The sequence below is a fragment of the Dicentrarchus labrax genome, unplaced genomic scaffold (genome assembly GCF_905237075.1).
Source record: "Dicentrarchus labrax unplaced genomic scaffold, dlabrax2021, whole genome shotgun sequence".
In the NCBI taxonomy this organism is placed as follows: Eukaryota; Metazoa; Chordata; class Actinopteri; family Moronidae; genus Dicentrarchus; species Dicentrarchus labrax.
Genome location: NW_026136713.1, coordinates 31,578,974 through 31,606,196, shown reverse-complemented (window position 1 = coordinate 31,606,196; position 27,223 = coordinate 31,578,974). Strand labels below are relative to the sequence as shown.

Sequence of the window (27,223 nt, the reverse complement as noted above, 5' to 3'; positions counted from 1 at the left end):
TTTGTCCTTAAAGAAAGATGGAAGGGAGAAAGGCTGTCTCCCTTTAGACTGAACCAGACCGGTGAGTGCCATCTGTTGGAGCCAGAACCAAAAGTATTCAAAATGTAAAATAATTTACATAAAACTAAATTGTTATACTCCAAATATAACTGCAAGTCTTATTTATTATATCTACTCTGTTGTTTATCTATCATTTACAGCTAAATGCTACTCCATTCTCTATTTTTATTTCTCTGTTGGTCAAAGAACACAGTTTGTGTAAGCATTAGTTTATTTTACAAATTGTCCCAATTTAATCACAAAAAACTAACCTGGCTTCTGGAAATTATGTTTATATAAAAACAATCTGCTTTGCCAAATATGTTTCAAGTGACTCTTGATTGCTGCCTGGATTATATCCGTTGGCAATGTAAAGTTGTAGGAAGGTGGTTGGGTGTATGGTTGGCGTACGAAAAGGAAAACCTTGACTTTGGAGACTTTGGTGTTTAGTTGCTGCGAGATGATATGTAGGGAAGACAGGAAACATTAGGTGTAGGTTTTCCACATATGTTCAGTATGTAACATTTTAGCAGATATAGGCATTAAAATGTTTCCTAATGTATAATAAGATAACATTATATTTCTTTCAGTGTATTCAAATGTCAAGTCTATAAATGGAATTTCTAGAAGACAGATTGGGCAAAAACTAAATGGGAATGGCAAGTGTTCAGTATTGTAACAAATGAAAAGTTAAGAAAATATTGCACACATGTTTGAACACTGGCCTACTGTCTAGAGAGAAATGGAAGAGAATAAGTTTCTCCTAGGGAAGATGACTACCTTTCAAGTTTGCTTTTAAGTTACTTGTTAAAGCAGGCATGCTTTCAACATTTTATATGAATGCACTTCTCCTTTAAAGTAATGCAGTTGCCAGTATATTAAAAAAACTATGATATGATAATAACATATATGGATATAATTAATACTGTCATCCATTTTTTGCACACACACTGTATATTTTACTCACTTAATCATAAGAATATAATGGTTACAACACATTACTAATACATATAACTATACTGATATAATGACCTTCATGGATAACCAGGTGGGACCAATACAAACATTAGGGCATAAAATATAACCTGAACCTCTAAATACTTACAGACACTGAATTAAGCCAAATGGTTATCACTTGCTCCACTATAAAATTTGAATGACGCTACTCTAGAGAGTGACAATATTATGAGAGGAATAATTCCATCCGTATGAATAATTAAAAATAAAGTTATCAAAGTTTTTCCTCTCTCTCTTGTTTCTTTAATCTCACAAAATCTGAATTATAAATCAGAGAGGCTGTCACTCTGCTCATATGCATACTGTGCTGTTTTTATCATTTGTCTGAAATTCTTCATTAAGCTGATTGGCTGACTAAATTCATATACTCAACAAGAATATTATGACAGATGATTGGGTAAACAAAATAGATGAAGAAACTGGTACAGCTACAAAATATGTTACAACCTTTTATATAAAATATCCATATTCATTACCTTAATTTACACTGAAATGTCTACCACACGCTTACTTTCTCACTTAATTCTGTACATTTTAGCAATATGGTGACTTTTCTTAAATCAACCTGTCTGACACCCACAGCAAGCATTATATACTTATATTAAACATTTCCACACTTGTCAAAATTCTTAAGGAGATGGGCTGCATTAAGCATTAGGGCTAAATGTGCTGTAGGTGTTATGGTGACAATTTAATGTAGAATGTAGATGTGTCTCAGGTTAGTTTTCACAGTGTAAAATAGTGCACAGCATGGTGCATGTCTCCTCACAACTTAAAAAAAAGGTGACGAATACTTCTTTAAACATATAGTATGTCATTTCCATCACTAGGGCATCTCTCACATCAATAATAATAACACAGGACTAATTTGATGATGCCATGAAGCTGCGTGGGATTATGGAAGTTGTCTTCATTGTTAAACAACCACCTTTGCTGATGAAAATCTAATTCACATGACTCTTGCGGACAGGACAAGGCAATATTTGAGTTTTATTCCTACTATGTTTAGTCACATTCCTAATCTCATGTTTATATGGAAGTTATAGTGATTAGAGACAAGCAAGGAAACACACTGTTACTTGAATAAAATTACTGATTTCAAAGGGGTTAAACATTGTTAGAAACATTTGCTGTCAATTGATGTAAAAGCGCTCACTGCTTAGTCAATTTCCATGAATAAATAATGGTTGATGATCTGCAATAATGTAAGTACACACCTCCATGAAATATAAAACAAGGGTTGAGAGTTTATAGACATTTTAAGCGTAAATGTTACATATATTATATCCAAAAGTTAAGAGTACTTACACAAGATACAGCAACAAGACCTAATGCTGTGGGTTATCAGTGCTCAGCATACAGTGGGTACGGAAAGTATTCAGACCCCTTTAAATTTTTCACTCTTTGTTTCATTGCAGCCATTTGCTAAAATCAAAAAAGTTAATTTTATTTCTCATTAATGTACACTCAGCACCCCATCTTGACAGGAAAAAAAAACTGAAATGTAGAAATGTTTGCAAATTTATTAAAAAAGAAAAACTGAAATATCACATGGTCATAAGTATAAGAAGCAACAGTTTTTTCAAGGATTTTGGAGAGGAAAGGTAGATTGGAGATGGGACAAAGATTATTATAATTATTAGGGTCAGCACCAGGTTTTTTTAATATTGGACTGTGGGGAGGGGATCTAACTGACAGGTGGAGGGCTTGGAAAAGATATATGGTTTAAATAAACACCCAGAGTATGCCTGATGAATGTTGACGTCATCAGAAGATACCTTTTGTTGAGGTAGATATATGACACTTTTTATTTCACTTTATCGTTGTGAGCTACTGGAAATTTAATGAAGGTCCACTTTTCTGGGGACCTATATATCACTGTTCGCAAGACAACAATGATAAGACAACTTATCTGTGCCCTTGATACAGTAGACTGCAATAACCTCAACATGCTGGGTGGCCAAAATTGTTTACGGTGAAATAAAGTAATTATGTTCTGTACAAAGCATATGCTGTTCCATGATGTAAATGACGATAAATACGTTTTAAAAGATGCTTTGCTCTCTACTAAGAGTAGATGGTTGACTGAATGGGAGCAAGAGAGATAGAGCAAGTTTGTCCAGTGAAAAGCAGCTTGACAAAAAACAGAGCTAAACAGAAAGGGTCAGATAGGTAGTCGATGAATGCGAGTGGAGCTGTTTGTGCCGATTATTGTCCTGTGCTTTCGGGGGAGTGTGAATGGTCAGTGGAAACAGTTCAAAAGTTTTCCTATCAGTGATGCAGAGTGTCACCTCTATCAGGGGACACGGAGAAGCAGCTTCCTGGCCCATAATGGGCTCCAAGATTGGTAATAAAACAAGCATCAATACCCTGGGGCTCTTTAATGACCAAGGCCTTTGATCTGAAAAGAGGAAGATTGATGAAGATTCATGTCGATGGAAGCTAGCCATCTCAAGCTAATTTTGTCATTACCACTAGTTGCAATTAGATAATGTTTTATTGGTGCTCGGATACAATCAAAGCCAGAGAGATTTATCTGCTGGATCCAACTCGTATTTTCATACCAGAGTAATTTTTCATTATGTCGCAATTAATCTGGTTTCTTAAAGTATTTAACTCAAGTGTGATTTATTGAGGGCCTTGACTTAATTTTAGGGTGCTACATGTATTTTTATGAGATAGCAGCTTGTGGAATAAATAAAAAAACTGGACAAAACCACTTAGTTCAACAAAAGCTGTTTTTCAGAAACGACCACATCACTCTCAGTCCTGTTAAACTGATACTAAGACTACAGTGATGGGGCTTCAGGTTTCTGCTAAAAAAGCCTGTCCTGGGTGCCCTGTTAGCTCAGTGGGTAGAGCTGGAGACCGATGTACCGAGGCTGAGTCCTTGCTGCAGCGGCCCAGGGTTTGAATCCGACCTACGGCCCTTTGCTGCGTGTCATCCCCTCTCTCTGCCCCCCTTTCCTGTCTATCTTCAGCTGTCCTATCAAATAAAGGCAATAAAAGCCACAAAAAATAAAAATAAAATAAAAAAGCCTGTCCTCTGAGCTTCACTTGGTGTGACGAAGGGGGTTGACTTGCCTGATTCACTTGCACCAACATGAGAGTACAACCTGATCAGTATTCTCAATGAGACCTTGCAGAACACAACATGCTGTCTTCCACTTAAATGGGTTGAGAAGGTTGGACACTGAACACAAAACCGCAGAAAAGTCCACTGTGCAGTGTACTATGTTAAGTCTGGTTTCCTTGCTCACCAAATTGGCCATGGCTTTGTGAGAAATTTATCCAAGCTACAAATTTTTTAAATTCCCATGTGCTACATACAGAGATTAAAACTCATCTGAAAATATTTACTGGTGTAATTTTCAGCACAGGTCTAGTTTATCTATACAGGAACAGCCTGTTAATTCTGTTTGGAAGCAAATACCCAGAAAAAGGAATCCATAAAATGTTAGATTCTCAAATATGTACTCAAGTACTGGATTTATGCAGAATGCATTGCAAGTGTTGCATAATGCATTGCACATGTCTAGTTTAAGGAATGCAAATCACCTAAAGTTGATGGAAACCTTCCACAGGCATGACTATGAAATATTTGTGATTCTTCAAATGTTATTGATGCAGCAAAGGTAAAAGACAGAGGGAGATAAATTCAGGTAGGGAGGGGGGAGACACAAGTAGAAAGGAGGAGGGGGGGCATAAAAGAGTGAAATGAGTATAAAGTTTGCCTTGTAGAATATGACACCAGCTGTTACTGGCTTTCTCTCCCACTGTTATTAAACAAGGGATGAAAGATGTTGTGTACCGTCATGTGTACACTTTTAAATGAGCTCAAAGAAGCCATTTTGTAGCCATTGTGCAGGGTAATATCCCATTCATGCAGGGTACCAGTCTGATGTCTTTTAGGAGCTTGTATTTTTTTTGTAACAAATGCCCAGTCATATAAAATAAAAAATAATCCTCTCTGAGCACTGGTTGGCTTTTAAAGCCCCCCGAACTGTGAGTGCAGTTTCGAATGCTTGTTGGAATACTGTTATCCCTGTAGTGATATACTGGACTGAAAGCAATTTGAGAGGAATAATATGGAGGACGTGATAGCATTAGAGAGCTATTATGCCGTAGTTAAGCATAGGGTGTCATTTTTGGGCAACAAAATACAACATTTTGAACCTCCTTTTTTAAATGAAATGAAAGAAAAGCACACAAATATGGTCTTTAAAGATGGAGATACATTTTGGTAAATCAAAACATACATTTTTTACTACCTCGACACCTTTCAAACTGCTGTTCAGTGCCTGTTGTGACTTATAAATCAAAGTGTCATTGCCTTCCATAGTTCCTTCTGAGAAACTATCAGGCATCTTTATCGATCAGAAGCCATAATCTATCACAGGCTTTTTGGCATTGTCTGCTTTTTGCAGGCGGTGCAGAGGCTCACTTGTTATTTCAGTCAATAACTTTTATAACAGATAGTGAGCCTCAAGTTGTATTTGTGTCAATATTTGTGGAAAAACATTATACAGTACATTATTTAGAAATCAATAGCTTTAAACTTTTATCCTGAGCCAGATTACTCACATTTCTGAGACTAAGCTGACCTGTATTGTTGCCAGCAACTGAGCACATGTGGATAGCATTTTAAAAAATACATCATTAAAAGGCAATCCGAAAAGAAAAAAGTATAATGAAGGAATATAAAGGCAGAAAATAAACAGCATTTTCGTCAGCCACTCCCAAAAAGAGTGTTTGATATGATGAGTTGACAGTTGCTTGACAATTTGGTGGGAATCCCCAAGATGTTTCACTTTTGAATTTCCCACTAAGTGGACAATTGGAGAAGGATGACAGGGTGCGACAGACATCACTTTGAATAAAGACTGGGTGACATTTCCTTCCTTTGAACCTCAGCCCCGGCTCCTCCTAGACTCTTAACCTCCTGGAGAAAAAGGTTCAAACAACGGAATCAATAGCAATTTAGGGCAACACTCTTGTCACTTCCTCCTTCTTCTTCATCTCCCACCACCCGGACTGCTCCCTGGGAGACAATTTGCGGTGTGACATCGCTCTGATAGGACAACAGAGAAGGCCCAGGACAAATGGCTCTTTGGAGTGAATTGATGGGACTCTGATCAGACAGGTCCACTGATAAAAATGTTCCATACCAGTAAGTATAAGAGGATGCCATGTTTTCTCTCTTTGTTCACATGCAGCGTTTTCAAAGGTGACAGTTTAAAAATACCTGATGACCTGAACTAAAGCTATAGTAAAAGGCATGCACAGGCACAGAAAGTCTCTTTATGCTAAAAATTGAATTACCCTCTTTCCATACTGAAACCATTAAAGATTTATTTGATTTATCCAGCTATTACAGTGGTGGTCACGCTTAATTCACAAAATAGAATATTTAATGTACAGAGAGGTGAAACTGCAGCCAATGGACACATGTTTTCCATATTGGAATTGAAATACAAATGATTTCAAATATCAGATTTCTAAGGCTGACACATACTGAGTACAACTTTTAAAATCAAGCAAGAAAATTGCAGTTATTTCTTTGCTTCCTAAAGGTTGTTAAGTTTTTGTGGAAGTTCCTCTTTTCTACTCTCTCTGCCGCATTTCCCACCACCTCCTTTATTTCGTTCAGTATTGTCAGAGCTTAAAAAAACACCCCATTTTTCATTCATATGTTTCAAATGTCACCCTGTCGAACCACCATGTCAAACCAATCTAACTTCCTTCCTGTACCTGGCTGGTGGATGCTTATATTTAAATATCATTGTTACACGTGCCATTCTGTCTTACATTGTCTTACAAAAATTGCACAGCCCACCTCTTAATCCATCACCACCATTATCTTCAGAGTGTCCTGTGGGAATTAGCTGAGAATGAGGTTCCATCATTCACCTGCCGTCAGTCACCCATCACCACAATCTACACACTCAGGGGGGAATCCAACTCCTCTACCATCATTACGGACCTTCATTTTATAGAGACGTTATATTTTAAGGCAGTGTCACCAAAAAACTTTTTCCTCCTTTTACTCTCATGTCAAAATATAAGAGCTGAATATAAGCCTGACAGGTCTGGCACGACAGATTAATGCTGATTGTGACATGAAAAGGTCATGGCTCAATGACTGGAAAACTGATGTGTTTGCTGTAGGATAAATCCAAACAGCCCGTGGTGTATAGTATGCATATCATGTGACTGCATGGCATCTTGACAACAGCAGCAGAAGCAGCTCTTGTAGCAAACTTGTATCCTAGCCATATGATAGATTTCCTGTGACACTGATGCCTCTTGTGATGGCTCACCGTCTAACAATTCTTGGCAGATGGGACCAAGAACATATTATTACCATTAATCAAATGCATTTCCCTCAAACCAGTGTTTAATAAATCAGTAGACCTGCATGTATTCATTTTTTTAAATTTAAATGCATACCAAATGCAGGTATTCAATGCTATCATAGTGGAGCAATTTAGTTTCTGCTCTTTTAATCCTTACTGCGTTAACAATTTACGGTATTTGGTATTTCAAAGCAATAATAAAATTGATTTCTGTTTAGAATTGCAGAACTTACATTTTGGTTTGCTCTGTGGTCACTGAACTAGAGGCTCTGCAGGCTGTAAATGTCTGAAAATTGTGGCTTCAGTGTCCTGTGGACTAGCCTGTTGAGAGCTAATTGAAAGCTACTACGCTTTTGAAAAAGACAATTATTTGTCTCCACATTTGGAGCTGCTATGTCGGAAAAGCCTTAAAGGTCAGCCACATGATCTAACCTGTCAATTTGTGTTTTTACCACTTCAGATGATGAAGCAGCTAATGTTACAGGCTGAAGGGACTGCAAGGAAACATTGTCCCTGTGTATGTACATTTTAAGATAAGATAAAAATCCTACTGTAAGTCAGGCATTTATTTATCTGGATGCCACTTTTCAATCTTCTTATAATAATGTAATGCATGTATGTAAATGCAAAGCAAATGACACTTTTCTTGTAATAATTTTAAAAACTGCGCTGTTTTACAAGTCACACTTATAGTTGTATTAAGCAATATTCTATTTTATAATTCAGGTGTCCTATTACCTTAGATAAAAATATGGGCTGCAGCAGGGAAGTGTGTCCCATTACCCTCAATTCAGACCCTCCAGATTTGCATGTATTGTCCAAATTAAATTATTTCACTGGCTACATTCACATTTCCATCCAGACGAAATAACACATTTAAAGTTTAAAATGGAGTCCAGACTGTCTACCAAGACAAAGTTCTCCTTCCAGAGAAAGCTTAACACACCATTACATCTTTTAAGTGTCTCGTCCCCTATGGTATAATGCACTTTAAAGCATCAGGCGCTAAGGTTTGGCCATCATGAGGATGCTGTTTGAAGTTTACTGTGATTACATTACCTGAGTGCTGAACACTGAATTTTTGATACCTGTAACTGTCATGGGAGAAGGAAAAGTTGTTTTGTGCTGCTTTAAAACATTAACCTAATGCCCTGAAATAATAAAATGATAATGTGATAAAATATGCACTAAGTCATGCAAAAAAGTCTTTGTTTGTAATTAAATGAATGGCAATTATAACAACTGCTATATCCTCTGTGATAACACAGCATGACATAAATCTATTTCAGCAGACTATACCTAAAACACAATGAAAAAAACATTGTCGAAGTTTAACATGGTTCCTCAGTAGGCATATGTTGAAACTACACATATGGGGTTCCATTCTAAAGTGCATTAAAAGAAGAGGAAGCTGAAGAAGAAAAAGGCAATCAAATATTGAAGACTCTCTTGGGCACTGGCACGCAACGGCCCTGTTAACCTGACCCAACTCCTTGGCTGTCGCCAAATGCAGCTCCACTGCACTGAAATATTAACTGCCTGCAATCTGTGACACACACGGGTACTGAGAAGCCTTGGCCGGGCCTCACAATTGAACCACATGTGATGGAAATATAGATATACAAACATATGGGAATTCCTTGATAGATATAGTTTATATACTGTGGTACATTTCAAATATAGTATAAGACACACAGGGTATACTGTATGTGCCTAATGTGTACAAAATCCACAACATGCAATATTGGATGTATTGTTGTTTTCATACATAAATACTAGGGATGCACCGAAATGAAAATTCTTGGCCGAAACCGAAAATGAGGAAACCAAGGCCGAAAACCGAAAACCGAAACACCGCAAGAAATTATTTTGCCAATTATTAGTACCATTGCATTTATGGCTATGACTGTGTACTAACCTCACTAAAATCAAGGCATTGCAATTCAAAGAATAAATAAATTACAAAAGTATGAAAATATTTATTTAGCACTGACATTACAACAGTGCACAATATAAAATAAAATAAAATTCAAAATAAAATGTTTAACTTTCACTTAATGATGAATGAATGAATAAATGAATGAATGAATGAATGAATAATGAGAATAATAATCAGCCTACAAAATCCCACATCCTCTACGACAGAGAATGGCTGATCATCTTAGGCAATGAATTCCATAATTTTTTGTGTAATGCCCTTTGCCTTGGCACCATCACTGGAAAACTTTCTTGCCTTTTCAAAAACGTCCGCCACAGACGGAATGCGCGTGCTCGGATTGATTTTCCTTTTCTGTGCCACATTCTTCTCATATTCAGAATGGCAATCAGGGTGTTTGGATTTCAGGTAATAAATTAAACCCGACGTGGAGAAACTCTTTGCAAATGCACCCCCTCTTGAAATTTCAGAATTACACGTTTTGCAAATCGCTATCCGTGGGACGGCCGAAAATTTTCGGTGGCCGAATATTCAGTGTATCCCTAATAAATACTATAGATCCTAACTCAAAGACAACACCTACTTCATACACATACATTACTGATTACCATATAGGCTGCATATCATTTGATACTTGCAGCACATATTAAATTGTGTCTTGGTGTCACTATAGGCGCATACAGCATACAAGCATAATACAATATATTATATAATATGCAAAGTGAATCTGTGTCAGCTACAGAGTTTATACTAGTTTAAAAATTTCAGAATACAAGCGTAATTTTATTCTATGCAGAAAGGCTGAAAATGGATCCTAAATAATACTGTACAGTCTAACTAAATTCTTATGTATTTGTAGGATTTAACAGAAGTAATGAGGGTATCATGTCAAGTTTAGATGAAATGATGGTAGGAGTATTCAGTATATATAGGGGGTACTATGTGTTTTTCAAAATCTGCATTAAGAACAAGCTTATGATTGAGAAGTGGAGCTTTGAAAAGTGTCAGAGATAGGCTAAGGATGTCGAACAAGTTGAATGGATATAGAAGGAGCATAAAATGTAATAACATGTACAATAAAACAGAGTAAAAAGTAATATTTAGATTTAAGAATAGACCCCTGTGGCACTCACACAATAAAAGGGATAGATTTAACACCTGTAACACCAATTTAATAAGAAATCCTTTCAGCAGGTAGACATTGCTGAGGAGGATTTGTGATCTATGATACTGAATGTTTTTAAAAGGTTAATATGGAAGCATCTCCCTTTCATTTTTTTTTCAAAAAATCTGACTCAATTTCCTCGAGCAGTAAATTCTATTGTGTGCTGTATTGACATAAAGGAAAGAGTGGTCACACATCAGCATTCCCCTTTGGCCAAAACAATGTGTCTCTACAGAGCAGAGGTTTAGCTTCATAAAAACTAACATGGTCAGTGTGGAGTCTCTTCACTAATCTTTTGTCATGGCAAAGGGACAATAGCCAGGATCAAACTGTCAAACACAATCGACTTCTAAAATGTACCTCGCTGTATAAAGGAAAGAGAATATTAAACTCACATGGAAAAATGACACTAAAGTAAATTTAGAAGTGAGAAGTGAATCTTCTACATTTTATCTTGAGAATGTTAGTAGTCTATTGTGATTCTTCTATTTTTTATTGACTCTATAGAGATATATGAATGTTTTGCAGACTTTTTTGCAAGTAGTTCAACACTGCAGTTAATACTGTATTAATTCTGGGTTGATGAAACAGTGCCTCCATGTCTCCCTAACCCTGTTCATGCTTCAGTAACAGCTAAGGCTCTGGGCTAAGCAGATGATGAAGTTGTTGTTGTTCTCAACTCATCATTGCACTGCTTTCATGGCAAATGTAAATCAAAATGTCCTTTCATTTAGACCTTTTACGTATACAGCGAGGGAAACTGCATCTATATGTGTGTATTTAAGCAATCAAAAACATTGTACCATATATACATATATCAGTATAATTTCCAAAGTAATGCACATGACTATGTATGAATTAAAATAAGTCTTAAATAGAGGCAGTATAATTTGTCATTTGGGTGATAGTTCAGTTAACACCAACTGTTTCACTTTATCTTAGGAAGGGACATTTAACGTGGAGCCTCCAGGTGATTTAATGGAGAGGAAAATGTCAAGATGAGGACATGGAGAAGACTGGAGAAGACTTCCTGTGCAGCAGTTTTTTTATTTTTTATTTTATACTTGCCCTGAGCAAGGCTGACAAGATGAAACCAGACTGGACTCGGAACAACAAGGGCTCCTGTAAGGGGACTGCTCTCTGACTCATCCTCTGCAGCTTTAACAAGCTGTCTGCAAAGGGCCATGTCTTTGTTCAAACTACGGCAGCATTCACTGTCTTTATCTCACCTCTCCTCTCTGTGTCTGCCATTCATACTCGCTCACATGTTCACAACCGCAGATACACATGAAGAACACATACATGTGGAAAACACAGCAGCGCTGTAGACTAGCCATGTTTCCTGTCTCCCTTTCACTGTATTATTCACTGCATACAGTAGTGATTATTTGGATTAACACCGTATTTGCAGAACAGAACAGAGAAATGTCCACATATATGTTTTGATAACTATTATCTTTTGTCAATGAACGCCCACAGTGATATCTGTTCAAACTGACTGGAAATGAAAAAGCGTACTCATTTTTGCAGTTTTGATGTGAACACCGAGTTAAAAATGACTCATTTAATGGTGGGAAAGCTTTTTTTGCTTTTTGCTTGGTGTTACTTGGCGTGTCACTGTGGTATGGCCAGCACCCCTAGTCAGCCACAGTCAATGGTAATCTGTTAGGGTTTTACACTTCCATTTTGGCTGGCCAGAAAAATTATCACAGTTTGCATTCATAGCTAGTCTATGTGGATGCCTGATAATCCTGTAAACAATGCACTCAATCCTGCCGAATACACAAAGATAAACAACAAGCGGTCGCAATGACACAGCACGAGGTCAAGTCAGGCTTCTTTCCTCATTTTAATTTTCTTTTTCCCCCCCGTAAATACAGTTAGAGACACTGAGATGTGCTGCCAAAAGCCTTTATTTTCAGGAGAAGGGATTTCACTCGACAGTGCCAAAAAGCCTCTCCCCCAGAACTCATTATCTTGTCCTCTTTGTCACAAGGAGCAAAAAGCCACATTTGTGAGCATTGTTTAATCTCTGACTAGAGGTCACGTTTTACTAACAGGTCAGCCATACAAGGGGGAACAAGCACACTTTACATCTATGCAAATGGAATAGAATAATTATCGGCTGCACAAGTTTGTGATGGCTTCCTGTGCAACTGACAGAGAGAGACCGTTGAGTAACTCACAAGCATTGATTATTTTCGAATAAATCGCTGTTTATTGACAGAGTGATGAAGGTCAGAATTTAATCAACTGCACTGCATATGAAACAAACAGCAGCCGAGATAAATGGATGTTTCCTTCAAAACAACTGAGCAAGTTAATTTATCTCAAGCTGTTTGGTATCTGCCTTTGAAAAATGCTCTCATTTCATCAACAGCATATAGACACTGGAATACAGACTTGCATTGCTCATTACTGCTTGCTTTTCAGGTCCATTGAGAATCTGTCCCTCTTTCCAACAGGATAATGCATGTTAACTCCTCACTACTGAAGATGTGTGTGAACTCAGACGAGAGCAGTTCAAGTTCTGGTCAGAAAAGGCTCATTCCCTTCCATGAAATGTCTGTTACCAATGAAATCCAACCCATCCACTTTGATGTAGATCATCCAGACTTTGCTGAATCACTGAGTGAACTTGAAATGTTACTTGCCAGAATAGTGACTTACTTAGACAATGAAAATCTGTTTTAGGACAAATAATTATTCTTGAATCAATACAGCAGGACATGAAACACATTTGTCTTTTATCCCTTCCATTTTCTAACATCCAATGTGATAGGATTTCTCTTTACAATGAATGGAAATGTCTGGCTTGGAACATTCCCCTACACTTTAACAACCCACTTCCCCACATATCAATGTGCGCCATGGCTTGGGCTGTCACAGTGGTAATGAATAGCAGCAATGAATAGCAGGAGAAGTAAGATAAATAAAATAAAATATTGCTTTGGCACTGGCTTCGTTTAAACTACTTTAACTGGCACACACATCTTCCTGCTGTCAGCACAATATCTGAGTGAGGAGAGCAGGTAGGCCACATTATCAAGATATTTATCATCAGGTTGAACGTTAAAGCATGTTGGAGCAATCTCCATTCGGCAGTGCTGGCCTGCAAGAATTCCTTGGATACTTCTCTGCTTATCTTAAAATACTATTTCTGTTTGATTATTTCTTTTCACCCAGTGTAATTGCTTGTCACCCCCTCCTGTATTCAATTAAATGCAATTCCAGCAAAAGCACATTGCTGTATCATCAACATTATCTTTATTATGTCCAAGGCCCATAAAAATGCGCTTCACCAGCTAGAATGTTTCGTGGAGTGCTTACATGTGAAATTAAGGCGTCTCAGTCACGGGTTTCATGATGTTGCATCATTGCTTTTCTTAACAAGCTTTATAAGTTAAAAAGAAAGTATATCTGGTTTTAATCAGTTCTGTTATTATCAAAATACTGCAACCAATGTTTCAAATATTGTAATTTGGTTTAGTTTCCACCAACTGATGTGACTGTATCTTGTAGTACAATGTTGCAGGAAACAGGTCTGGTTATAAAGGTGGGATCTGGAAAGTCATTGGGGTTGACACATCTTGACCGATGTTAAACTGAGGCAGGCACACAAGACCTCAAGGCGCCTATCTCATAGACCCAAATTACAGATAAATTTGCTAGGTAAGCCTCCTTAAACCTGAAACATAGGCCAAAGTTAAAAGAGCTATCCTGAGTTCGAGTCAGTGCAGTTTTCCAGCTCACACAGCATGATTTCCTTTGGGCTTCTACACCTGAAGAGCTGCTCAGGGCTGTGTGTTCTTTGAATAAAAGTTGGGTTGATCTGCATTATAATTAATCACTCTCATATGAGTTCATATGAGAATACTGGGCAGCATCAGTACTCAACCAAGAAATAGTAATTTGGACTGTCACATATCTGGCATGCCTCCAACACAGCTGACAACTAATTCCAGTTGCAGTGACATCATGTGGCATTGTGTCTCTATGGTCAGCTCAGTTGTCATACAATAAGGAGGTCCTGCCTGGTGAGATTAGTTGTAAAACTGCCTGTCCTACCTGTGTTGAGGGGTAGCGGTGGATGAAAAATGACACAATTTGCAATTCTGTTAGTTAATAACGTTATGTTGACAGAAAGATGTAGTGCCCCTCTTTTTTTCTAATGAATTGAGAATTCAATCTAAATTGAATTGTGACGCCAAGAATCCTAGCTGAATCTGGAGAAGGCCATCCCTGTTGACAGGAATTCATTCAGATGTTTTGGTTTCTTCCCACACCAGAAAGGAAATGTAATGGGACAAACTACGGGCAGAAGTATTTTTTATCTCCATCAGATATAAATCTCAGAAAATGAGCTGGTATAGTTAGTTTCTAGTAGTATATGTTTATCAGTGTTAAGCAAATTCATCCAGACAATAAATCAGTTAATAACTCTGTGATTAGTTTTGATTATAGAGCTTAAACATCTCATCCTATTTAATGGACCAACCTCTAACAGTTACCAAGGAGAAGTCTTTCTAAGCTTTAATGCAGAATCACATGACTACTTAAAAGTAAAAGTAGCTGTCTAACTGCTTACCAAATGTTAAAAAGGTTGAAAATTTAGACATGATCTTTGCTCACAACAACACTTTCTTGGAGTTAAAACTTACTCAAGCTTGCTAATTATGTGTAATTACTTGCAAGTGATTGAGAAAAAGAAACATTCAATTGTTAAAGAAGGAACATCAGTCTGACAGGAACAAGCACAAAACTAACAAGTCAATGAAATCCTTCAGTTAAAATATTTGGGGAAAAGATACACTCTTTGCTATTGTTAAAGTCAAACAAGGGTAAACCTGCTGGTTCATAAACACATTTAAACCACTGAGTCACCTTAAAACATTGCCAATGCCAACAAGTTTCCATGATGTTTGACCCAAGCACAGTTTGAGCCATCTAAGCACCCCAGTAGAGAAACCTTGGCAGCAAAAGTTTCTGCACACAATGGCTCTGGCACCGGCCCAGGCCTGCAGCTCCTCCCTAGAGGTGCAGAGAACTTTTAATCTAATTAAAACAAGACTGGGAAAGACAACTTGAAAGATAAGGGTGCCATAGAGAGTTGGTTGCCTGGCACCAACGCCATTCATCCTTCTCAGTAGCAACTAAAGCTAGTTATTAAGACCTTGAGGATGACAAGGTTGCAGGAATAGTCCACCAAGTGACAGTATTAAATAGAAGCTTGGTTTGACAGCTGCTTGATGCGATTGACAACACAATCACAACAGTGAGACTGACAAAAAACAGGCAGGAACAATTCATCTTTTTGGGTTTCACTTTTTCATGATGGAGTAGAGTGGACAACAAAAACACAAACAACCAAAACTGTACAGACAGTGCAGAAGGCAACTGTCCTCTTAAGATATTCCAGGGGCATGTTGGAAATGTAACAACAGTGGAAAATAACAACTATTGGATGAAAGGGAACAGAAGTAAACAGTTCTCCATTGTAACAATTTTTCTAACTTGGTCTAACTATTGTCTATGATTCACAATGACATTGTTATATTAATAAAAAGTACAGTGCACTTGGTATCTAAATTGAGACTCTGAACTTCTGATGTATTGCAAGACTTTTGGTTTCTTCTAGCTTAATCTGCTTCCACTTTAATGTTTTTTGTGGTGGTGAATGGCATGGAGTAGATGGAAAAGGCAGAGAGTGGTTTCAACTATATAGTCTTCCATTCCCTGGTGTCATCAGGTTTTCTTGTGGGTTAGAAAATCTTTTTATGTGAGTTATTTATGCCTGATGAGTCAACTAAGTCCAAAATGAATCTTGAAAGTTTGTGATGGACTGTTTTTATATGCTTGATATAAAAATGTGTTTCTACTAGGAGACATATGTATGTGTAAGCCCCACTATTTAGTGCATACATGACTAAACAAGGGACAAAAAGTAGCCTACTGTACAAAGCAATATGAGAAGTAGGTGTTGCTGTTGAGCATGGGTGAGGACAATGGTGATTAAGAGTTAATAGCTGTATATGGACTTAAAAATTAATAAAAGAAGGTAGTGCATTATAATTAGTTAAGGGCTGTCAAGCACTGTGTTTCAGGTCAGCTGACATGTGACATGTGCATAACCGTGGGTAACTGTCTTAATTAAGTCAGCAATGCTTGGATGAATACATTAAAGATAGACCACAATAATCAGAATGTATGTTTTTAATTAAGGTTGTTGCTAATGGATTGGCAGTCACTGCACTTTTGAAGTAAAACATCAAAGTAAATTGATGATTTCTTAATTTTTCTGCATGGACTTCCAAATAAGTTTTAATTTTCCTGGATCAGGTAATAAAACACATAAAAACTACTCTATTTTTCCCATCACAACATTATAAATCATATATAGTGGTAGGTGAAATTAAGTAACTGAACATCCCTAGCGTCTGTATTTGATGATCTGGGAATGAAAACGGGCGGTGAAGTGTGTAGAAGAAAATAGGTCGGCCACAAAACATGCGAAAAACACGAAAAGCCCTATCTTCAACCATTGTTTGTCTGTTTCCACTGGAGGCGACCCACAGCATCTGTAGATAAAAACAGCTGATTCTAAGTAACAAAAACACAACAAGTCTTATATTTAGTGATTATACAATAATGAAAACATACCTATGATTATTATATTCCATTTCTGCCAATAGATCCTTCTAAATTTGACACACTGGACCTTTACAAAATCATTATAAAATGGCATACTCAGAGACAGTACTTAACAATGTACAACAATAGTTGGTGATACAAATTATGCAAAGACTTTTCTCATTTGTTTTATTCCTCCAGACTCTGAGATAGTTCCAAGCTGTGAAAGTAGCTTTCATGTGTTTCCTGCCAGGAGGGTCACACACAGCAGGTAATAATTCCTTTACAGTATGTGGTAATAATTAGTAATCTCCATTGTGCAGCTGTAGGGATGTTCGCAGTCCCATCAAAAAACCCTCCTGCTTTCTGACACATCTCATTATGGTACTCCAACATGTTTGTGAAAACAATGGTGACAAGAGCTCATATACTGCTACACACAAGCAAAGAATGGATGAATATAAATAAGCTCAATGGTCACTTTCTGAAAAGTAAATTGTAATGTGACATGCATTCCGATTTTAATATAATTCTTTTTTTTATTGCTGTAGTTGAGAACACCCCGTGTATTCCTCAGTATGAATGCCTGTGTATAAAAGCAATTAGGTTCTATCTCAAATGCATTCATCCAAGCATTGAAAACTTAATTAAGAAGGCTTCCCACAGCTGTGCGTATATGCCACATGCCAGTAAGATGCTTCAAATTTAACCTTTTAGCTGTGGCTTAGACCAGAAAGACAGTGCCTATCATCCCATAAACACTGATATTTTATCTCATGTTCGTTTTAAGTCCATGCACAGTGATTAACTCTCAATCTCATTCTAACCAAAATTTAACAGCATGTACAAGGAACAATTCTCAAAGCCTCTATGGGAGTTTGTTTGCCCTTTGACACCTCTCCTGCCGTTTGTAGGCCTTAGCGTTTTAATTATGATGATGGCACTGATGATGATAATTCATTTGTTCGGAAATGAGATAATAAGCATGGAACATCATTATAAGTTACGTGGCTTTTCATTTGAGCCACTATTAGCTATAACATCCCAACTGCAGTCAATTACTGTGCAGTTTGCAAGTTACATAGTGACCTTATCCAAGCTGACAAATGGCCAATTTCTTCACACCCCTCTGCATCCCAGCATGCTTTGCCTTCTTTTATTTACTGCCTGGTTTTTAAATGCCACATTTGTTTCTGATTATTCCCAAGGAGCCTTCTTCTGTTTCATTTTTCTTTTACATTAAGGCTACTGGCTTGAACGTAGTGCTGATATAGATTTCATTACCCCTTCACTGCCAACAATGTCCAGCATAAATGTTCATCTGTTTAAAACAAACAAAATACTGCTGCTGTATGCGTTTCAGGAGAAGAGAGAACATACATTTTTTTGTGATTTGTGCGAACTGTCCCTTTGAATAGAAATGGAAAGTGACTCATAAACATAAACATTATATCTGCAAATACAGCAGGCAAACTAAATATAGTTTAGGATGAGTGCACTATATGATTTTTATGGTAGAGTAAACCATAATCACCTGTACCAACAAACTGATTATGGCCTCTGCTTGGCACTGTTCCTAGCACATATCCTTGGGGTAATGACCCCTCAGAGCCACTAAACTTGCTGTGTATGCTTATGCTACACTGCTTGGAGTTTTACCGTCCTACCGGCCCACACGAGAGGTCGGGTTCACCTTCAGTCAGGCGTTAAAATGAAGTCCACTCCCTCATCGTGCCCATCACTCAAGACCATTCCAACTCCCAATTGAACACATAAAATGTAGTCTTATGAGCTACCTGCATCGTATATTTCCCTGTAAATGGCTGAGGACTAAGTGCATCTAAAAGGAGAGGGCTCATAATGTAAAATAGGGTGGTGGAAAAAAGAGGTTCCTCTTCCTGTTTTAAAAGTACTATATTACAACCTAATGAGACCGTTATTGTGTCATTTACCTAGGCTAGGTACAGTATAGTATTTGTAAGCAGCTTGGTACCTCAGGGGTTTGTAGAGATCGAAGTGTGTGTAGGCTCATTTCACCACAATGTATTCATCAATTCTGCTTTTGTTGTAGTTCAAGGATCAATCTCTTTGCATAGCCTTCCCAGGTTTACATACAAATGGAAATGCATTCCATCAGAGGGATCAGAGTACAGGGTCAGCCAGAGTGCAGTGCCCCTGGAGCAGTTGTGCAGGTTCAGTCACTTGCTCAAAGGTATTTGGTGGTGGATGATGGCATTATAGAAGCAATGTCCTCTAGTTGGAGGCACACCAATGCACCCTTCTATCACTGATTGACTGATTATTGGTTGGTCTGTCTACTTCTAGAGGAAGTAGTAGTGCATTAGTCAGTTTTATAACCCTTCATATACATCATGCTGGTGTTTGTAAAACAGGTTTTGTTCAATTTTTTCGATTTATTCTTTATTCTATGGAACTTTTATTGGATTTTGAATTGTGTAAGTAATTATTCAAGCAAAAATGCTTAACATTAATAGTTCCAGCTTCTTAAATGTCAGAATTAGCTGCTTTGCCTCTTCTTTTCCTTCCCTTTTTACACAACAGTAAACTGAATATCTTTGGGTTTGGAGTGCAGATCAGCTCTACTTTGGATTTCAATTTACAACTTTTGTGCAAGACATTTTAAAACTAATACGAAGGAAGACAGCTTGAATGAAGATGAGGTGGGATGAAAGTAATTACCAGGGCTGAGTGTGACAGGCTAAGGCAACTATCAATTAAACAAACATGGTCCAAATCATATTTATTTGTAAGCTTCACAGTAATATATAACTTATAAGTATAGTGTTGTCATGCTGGAGGAATTACTTATACTTCTGCTCTGGTTGTTTTGTGAAAAGCCACAAATGCAATGATTGTAGAATTTAGTTTAAAATGAATGCGACCATTTAAAAACCCAGTAACATACATTCTCATCTAGGAAGTTTGGTATGCAGTACAACCATGGTTTTTCTGGTGGATACTCAGCAGCTCCAGGGAAGCAGAGGCCCTTAAGTGCCTCCTCTCACCTTGTGTGTGTGTGTGTGTGTAATTCTTGGACAGGGGCCATACACAGGATATGTGAGACTGAGGGTTGATGGTCCAGTGCTCCTTCCCAGGAAACTGCCTCCCTCTCAATCACCTTATTCAAAGTGCTGTAAGCTTGTTAGGTGCAGTATTGCTCCTCTCAGTCTAATTTCCTGCATGACACAGGCTTGTTTGTTTCATTGCGGTTGCTCCACTGGCCATTCACCTAGCAGCATTTCCAGCCAGTCATAGTGTATTCACAAGCATAGAGCTTCTTTACATAAGAATTAAAGTGGGAATATCTTTCGATGGCGAAACCCCATCATGTAGCTGAAGTAAACATCATGTCTATTCTCATTCTCAGAGAACTCCTATTAAAAAAAATACAGTGCCCATGTTTTCCGATGGGCTGCTGTAAATGTAAATCCCTCACTGTGTTGTCAGCAATGTATATGCTGACCAAGCACTTCAAGCTGCATTATTGCTTCAGTCTTACAGCTTAAGACACATTCACGTTCTGGGGTCAACAACATAACATGAATTGATAGTTGTAATATGCTTGTAATCTTATTTGTTTCATTCTGCTAATATAATCCATGAAATGTTGCCAATTTGGTTATCTAACTGATGACAGCTAAGTGGCTGAGATTGGCTGAATGGAATAAGTACTATCACTATGTGCAAGGATCTTGGTTTTACATGTAAGATACATTTAGTTTTTAAATTTAAACTGATTGAACAATATTTCGGGCTGTAAGCATTAAATAAAAGTTATAAAAATATTTGTGTTTACAGCAAGCAGTATTTCTACTAGCAGAGAATGATTATGAGAAACAAGGCATTCCAGATTATCCTATCATCAAAAGCAAGTATTTTATATCTGTTTTTCAACTAACTCAAAGCATGGAGCAAGGACCCTCGATATTTGAAGTTGTATTACCCTCTCTCAGTAACTATATCTGTGCATAGCCAGATCCCTTACTACTATTGATCTGTATCCCAACTCCTTTTCAACTGTGTTGTGAGAGAATGTTACATGAAATATTTATTTTCCCTGCCATTCCCCCTTCTTCAAATCCAGGCTATCCTTTACAGTCACACCTGCTGATCCAAGCCATTTTTTGAGGTGTGGATTTAGCCCTCAGTTGGATCTGCCTAGTGCATAATATTCAGCGGGTTAGAGCCGCATCGCTGCACATTAAAGGCTGAAGTGGGGGAAACATAAACACGGTCCTCTTGGCCATTGTAGACAGTGGTGTCATGGGTGTTATTACCCCGTCCACCTTCTCAGCCCTGATCATCATCTGCTCTTGCGGATATAGTTTGTAGAGATAGAGTCTTAGAGGATGTATGTAGGGAGAAAAGGGGAGGGAGAGAGTATGTGTGTGTACCTGCCACATTTAGAAGCACATTTTAGAATACACAGCTGGGATAGGCTTTTCTAAATAGGTACAAAATTGGTTTCCTCTTTTAGAATTCACCATTTGCCTTTGAAACAATATGACGCGGTTTCCGTTTTAAAATTGGGTTAGGTATGTTGAAGTTCTGTTTAAATTTAGGATAATCCTCCTGAGAATGAAAATTTCAAGTATCTGCATGTGTTTACATACTATGTATGTAACATGGATATTTCATCTGGCTATACTCTCAATGCTCTGCTTCGCATTTGAGATTTATTCTTTCTTTCTTTGTCCCAAACTCACAAACACTGCACAGACCCAAAGTTTGCATAAAGAGCCATATACACACAGATCACGGCATCCATAAATAATAGAGCACACATAAATTAAACATCGAAGTCGAGTTTGTGATAGCCGCTCACAGTTGGCCGACTAAGACGCCCCATCCTCCCCCTCCAAGACTTAATTAGAAGCTTCGCATTTCCTGTATGGAAAACAACAGAAAAGAAACAAACAAACACAAGGGGAAGAAAGCCACAGGGAGCGTAGCCTTTGATTTCCCACAATACACACTATTACAGTTTGCAATAATTGTGGGCTACAGTATATGAGAGGACAAAGCCATGAACAGGAGCATCTAATAAACACCTGGTTTCTGCCCTTTTTTATTCACCTCTGGTATCTTCAAAGGTTAGCTCTCCCTACCATCTCCTTATAAGCCTCCTGTTCAGTCATGCATATCAGTTTGCATTTATAGAGGCTGTGCAGATGCGGCACAAATTGCCTGGTAACCCCAGATAGTGCCAACATGGAGGCCCAGTGGACAGTTAGTTGTGTGCAAACAATGTCCAGTTGCACAAACAACCAACAAAAAATGCATGAAAATTATGGCTGTGACGCAGGTGTAGGTGTGTTCAGTTGTTAATTCATCTATAAGAGATTGATTAGGCAATATATTTTATCAGTTTATTATTCAATCACATCTAAGAGGTTATAATCTTAAAAATATATACTAAAATGATCATCAAAATTGTAAATTCATTTCTGGAAATAAAATAGCCTAACTGATGGAGTCTGGACTAGTTGTACACACAGGTAAAAGTCAGGGGTCTAGCAAGTAGGAGTGGGCTATGTGGATAGAATCCTCAATCATGGTGTACATAATTTTATATTACAAGAAATCATGTTCACTTGAAATAATTTCATGTCTTCTGTTAGTATGATGATACTTGTCATGTCATTGCCCAATTCTGTGATTCATTCAAGGTTTTGATAATTCAACTTGTGATCTTCCTGATATGAGACAATCTATCTAACCAGGACGCAAAAGTACACGTCCTTCTGCTAGCTCATTCTTAATTATTGCTTTGGTGATATTGAGAATGACATTTAAGATCCCTTCACGCCTGTGTTTTTGTGAAAGACCTGAATGAGGCCCATCTGGTCTAAGTAGGGCACCGGGGATGACAGCGCGCCAGCATGTTAATATGTTCTCTCAGAGATGAGGGGGCCGCTGTGTTACAGAGATGATGATGATGGTGCTCCCAGTCACGTTCACTCACTTAGCAGACCTTGTCTCCTCTTGATCATTCTTGACAGTAACAAAAGGGGTGAATATTCTCTAATCAAGGCCAAAAATTCTGATCACTGCTGGCATTTCCCTAATCAGCCCATAATAGCATTTTGAGGGCAGTGTCAGTGGATAATGGAAGGTTAGCCATACCAAACAATAAGAGATGACGAGTTTCTAACAAAAATGGCAAATCCAACCTCTGAAAGATGCGACACATGCCCTAACAATACTGGAGGCAACTCGACGAGTGATGGGTAATCGGATGAAATGTACGAGAATGAACACTAGCTTTACATTATACTGTATTATACTAAAACGTTTAAGCAATCAACACAACAACTAATTATTATTTCTACTTTATTGTTCTTTTGTTTGTTACTATTACACCTTTTTGAAATGTCATGTTTTTATTGCGAAGAGTTTTGTAACTTTTATCATATAAAAAGTGCTATATACAGAAAAATATCTTTACTTACTTACTATTAATGAAAGGCATCACTAGGCATATTTCACTGAGTGCACTGTGTGTCTCGGATGTAGAGAGTTTCAAGTGATACAATCTTTTGATGCCAACCACCATTTTGACCTTGTCATCTTCTACTCACTTTGTCTAGCAGCAGTAATAGTGTACAGCCTACTGTATCATTTTGCCACTTTATAGTATTATAGAGTTCATGAGGAGTTTGACCTTTTTGTTTTTGCAGGTTAAGAAAAAATCTGTCATAGCTACCTGTCCTGTAACATGTTCCGTACAGTATTACTACCAAATTATTTGAAAAAATAAAATCACAAAATACTAGGTTTAACTACAGAAATACAATGCAGATCCACACAACAACAATTCAGCATCATTTGGCATCATTTGCAATGCAATTGCCAGACTTCAAATGATATGTTTGAAAGGAAGAGTTCGGAAAATAATGATGAATCAATAGACTCGGAGGAGAAATGACTCTATTACCAAGAATAATGAGGCATGTGGGCAGCGCAGAAAATATAATAGACACAATGAATGCAATGTGATTTCCATTTCCACGAATGTGTCTTTCAAAATTTGGAAAAAGACATCCACATCCAGTAAACCAGCTGTCTATCTCATTATGAAGAAAAAAATAAATTAATATCTACTCAGAGACGATAATTACAATTTCTGACATTTCACAGTTAGACACAGTAAGACACACAACGAATCTATATTTCATTTATTTCCTATATGTTATCTCCCCTGCATCTTTCACTAAATTACAGTTGTCTTAGAATCAAGAGGGAGCCTTTGCCTTCAAGCTACAAAAATGGAGCTGCATGAAAAAAATAAAAATAAAATAAAATATCCATAATAAATCAGAACTTTAGGTACAGAACAATAAATTTAGCATCCTTGCTGGTTTATCCCTGTAATTTTTCTGCAGTGAGCAGGCTTCCCTCTCCAAACCAGTCTTCTTACTGTGTTCTCCCATTGAAACAGCAGCCAGGCTTTCCATTACATCTCAGTGTGCTGTCAGAGCCAACCTCTTTCAGAGAGATTATTTTTCCCTTTCATATCTAAAAGTGTGCAGCCAGATCTAATAATACCATATCCAATTGATGTTGGGGAGAATGTAGCACTTCATTGGAGAAAAATAACAACAACAAATAAAAAAAAAAACAAATCATGTCCTCTATCCCCAAATGTCAGCACCAGAATGAGTAAGCCCTCTGGATAAACACTCTAAGTTTTGCCTGAAACATAATTAAAATCCCTGTCACAGATTTTTTTTGTGTAGCTTCATCGGGAATGAAGTGTGTCATTTGAGAATTTAGAGGGGTAACCCCCGAGGCATCTTGAAATGCAACGTGCCATGACTACTGCTCACCTCTTTCTCCCAGCTGAGAAGATGAGAAGGTGGTGCAGAGGTACGGGCCATTTCCTGCTGATAGAGGATATGGAAGCACAGCTCGCTGCGATAAGGGCCAGGCGGTGTGTGTTTACTTTTTATCTCTACTTTTCCTGAGAAACTGAACATTTGCCAGAAATGACAAACAGACAACAATGGCGGAGTTGGAACATAAGGAATGTTTAGGTCAAAACAAAATGAAGCTAATGGGATGCAACATGCCTTGACTGATGTACTGTGTTTGGTAAATTAATCACACCTGGGGTGGCGTTCACAGGGGGATGAAATATAGGATGAAAACTGTCAACATCTAAATTACTGCCACTCTTAAAACATGACTGATGTTTTTTTCTTATATTGAGGGCAAACTACTCCTTAAGTTAAGTGTTTGAACAACACCACCAGCTATTTCAGTGCTATTATTACCATCAACTGCTCAGTACCAAACTTAATTTTAGTTTACTTTTCCAATTACTCACTGATGTGCACTTCGTTCAGGATGAATGATAAAGAATAGAAGATATTATCAATCTTTTCTTCAGGGAAGTTTAAACAATCGCAAATGTGGATTTTCTACCAATTCTGTTATTTCTAGGATCATTACCAGTACGATCTTTTTAGTAGGTTTGTTGGGTACCTTACGAAAATGCTTCAACTCTTAAAAACATTATGCTGTCATGAATGCAGAATTGATGAAACGGGGTCTCTACTACAGTTTGAACAGATAAGTAAGGAGTGCAACACAATGTTAGTCCAAGAACCAGTATTTCCGTCATTGTTAGTACATTGTAGACTCAAATTAACAAGTAAATTTAGTTAATATGGTCAATCAGTGAGTATTAGGAAAAAAAAGGAATTGTTAATATGTAATGATAGCCTCTGGGTTTAGCTGGTGGTATTGACTACCACAAAAACTCCCCTATGATGCAATCTGCTGAAACTTCCATACGGTGGTAGATAACGTAAATACTCTAGGGAGTTTTGTTTTCTCTCTCTCTCTTTTTTTAATTGACTAGAGATGTTACAATTACGACGCAATTGAATTTAACAAGACTTTTAGTACAAACAACAGCAGCTGGATGATCAGCTTGTGCATCCAGACGTATGTGAAGTAGAGAACAGACACATCAAACTTTGTCTCAATAAAGCGCTCTCTGAAGGAACGCCACATCTTGATTTAGATGCAAAACACAATCCCATGCTCAGCTGGCTCCTCCCATGAGAGGCCAGGAGATTAAGATTTAATGGTGATACTGAGGGAATGACACTATCTGTCTGCAGCCTCCCTTCTCTTCACACAACATCACCTCTGTTGCTTTTCTATCTCTTTTTCTTCCCCAAACACAGATGCAGACGCACTTGCATACACAGTCACACATAGACTAGAAGTCTGGCCACACAAACATTCGCACAAGGATGTGTGCTGTCCCCACAGGTGCACACACTTACAAATTTAGACACTCGCACACATGCAATTTAAAATCTGACAAAAGATTGGCTGCTGACGGATGAAGTCAACTGGAGTTTGACTTGTAAATTAAAACTCTTGTCAAGATGATATTTTTCTTGAATACAGGAATTGGCTTAAGAAATGATGGACTGCACTCAACATGCCTGGCAAAACAAACATGCCTGAAGGGGATGCACTGTTCCGTGATGTTTAACAGTGTAATGCACAGTGCGGATGGCATAAAGACAGTTTAAATAAGATTAGATGTGACATATAGGAATGGCAACCACCGCCCTTCATGCATTATCTATATCCTCAGTCAGTATATACTGTCAAACTAAATTACTCTACTATAACAATTATAGTGCATCTCTGCCTGGTAGTAACCACACTATGTTTTGTGTGAGATTACTTAGCTGAGCTGCATTGTTCTGTAGGTATGCAGGAAAAAATAGGGCTTCACTAATGTCTAGGTTTAGAGTATAGTGCAGTAGACTTTATACATCACAAACCTTGCATTAGACAATCACAAACTGTACATCCTATATACTAAGACCACTTTGAGAATATTCAGCTGCAGCCTCATTTGCAGAGTTTATGCAGAGTAACGTTATCAGGGTTTAAAATGTATCTGTAATGACTTCCTTCTTCACTTCAACCACTTATTCCTTATCCCTTAATATTTGAAGAGGAAATTAATGAGGGATGAGCATTAACCTGGATTCACAGGGTCAGGCTATTTCATAAAAAGAACAGGTG

General features: G+C 37.7%; 1 protein-coding gene across 8 annotated transcripts in view; it reads right to left on the bottom strand.

Annotated features, from left to right (window-relative positions):
- The window catches only part of lingo2 (leucine rich repeat and Ig domain containing 2), a 280,055-nt gene that overhangs the window by 130,460 nt on the left and 122,372 nt on the right, over positions 1–27,223 (bottom strand). The gene's annotated exons all lie outside the window — the stretch shown is intronic.